The sequence below is a fragment of the Bison bison genome, unplaced genomic scaffold, assembly GCF_000754665.1.
Source record: "Bison bison bison isolate TAMUID 2011002044 unplaced genomic scaffold, Bison_UMD1.0 scf7180017864240, whole genome shotgun sequence".
Lineage (NCBI taxonomy): Eukaryota > Metazoa > Chordata > Mammalia > Artiodactyla > Bovidae > Bison > Bison bison.
Genome location: NW_011494812.1, coordinates 2830675 through 2832199, shown reverse-complemented (window position 1 = coordinate 2832199; position 1525 = coordinate 2830675).

Below are 1525 nucleotides of genomic sequence, written 5' to 3'. Positions count from 1 at the left end.
CCTGGAGTAACAGGCAAATTTGGCCTTGGAGTACGGAATGAAGTAGGGCTAAGGCTAATAGAGTTTTGCCAGGAGACTGCACTGGTCATAGCAAACACCCTCTTCCAACAACACGAGAGAAGACTTTACACATGGACATCACCAGATGGTAAATGTCTAAATCAGACTGATTATATTCTTTGCAGCCAAAGGTGGAGAAACTCTATACAATCAGCAAAGACAAGACTGGGACTGACTGTGGCTCAGATCATCAACTCCTTATTGCCAAATTCAGACTTAAATTGAAGAAAGTAGGGAAAAACCACTAGACCATTCAGGTATGACCTAAATCAAATCACTTATGATTATACAGTAGAAGTGAAAAATAGATTTAAGGGACTAGATCTGATAGAGTCCTTGATGAACTATGGACAGAAGTTCGTGACATTGTACAGGCGACAGGGATCAAGACTATCCCAAGAAAAAGAAAAGCAAAAAAGCAAAATGGCTGTCTGAGGAGGCCTTACAAAGAGCTGTGAAAAGAAGAGAAGCAAAAAGCAAAGGAGAACAGGAAAGATATACCCATTTGAATGCAGAGTTCCAAAGAATAGCAAGAAGAGATAAGAAAGCCTTCCTCAGTGATCAGTGTAAAGAAATAGAGGAAAACAATAGAATGGGAAAGACTAGAGATCTCTTCAAGAAAATTAGATACCAAGAGAACATTTCATGCAAAGATGGGCTCGATAAAGGACAGAAATGGTATGGACCTAACAGAAGCAGAAGGTACTAAGAAGAGGTGGCAAGAATACACAGAACTGTACAAAACAGATCTTCAAGACCCAGATAATCACAATGGTTGATCACTCACACTTACCTAGAGCCAGACATCCTGAAATGTGAAGTCAAGTGGGCCTTAGGAAGCATCACTACAAACAAAGCTAGTGGAGGTGATGGAATTCCAGTTGGGCTATTTCAAACCCTAAAAGCTGATGCAGTAAAAGTGCTGCACTCAATATGCCAGCATATTTGGAAAACTCAGCAGTGACCACAGGACTGGAAAAGGTCACTTTTCACCCCAATCCCAAAGAAAAGCGATGCCAAAGGATGTTCAAACTACCACACAATCGCACTCATCTCACATGCTAGCAAAGTAATGCTCAAAATTCTCCAAGCCAGGCTTCAACAATATGTGAACCGTGAACTTCCAGAAGTTCAAGCTGGTTTTAGAAAAGGAAGAGGAACCAGAGATCAAATTACCAACATCTGCCGGATCATCGAAAAAGCAAGAGAGTTCCAGAAAAACATCTATTTCTGCTTTATTGATTATGCCAAAGCCTTTGACTGTGTGGATCACAACATACTGTGGAAAATTCTGAAAGAGACGGGAATACCAGACCACTTGACCTGCTTCTTGAGAAATCTGTATACAGATCAGGAAGCAATAGTTAGAAATGAACACGGAATAACAGACTGGTTCCAAATAGGAAAAGGAGTACATCAAGGCTGTATATTGTTACCGTGCTTATTTAACTTATATGCAGAGTAC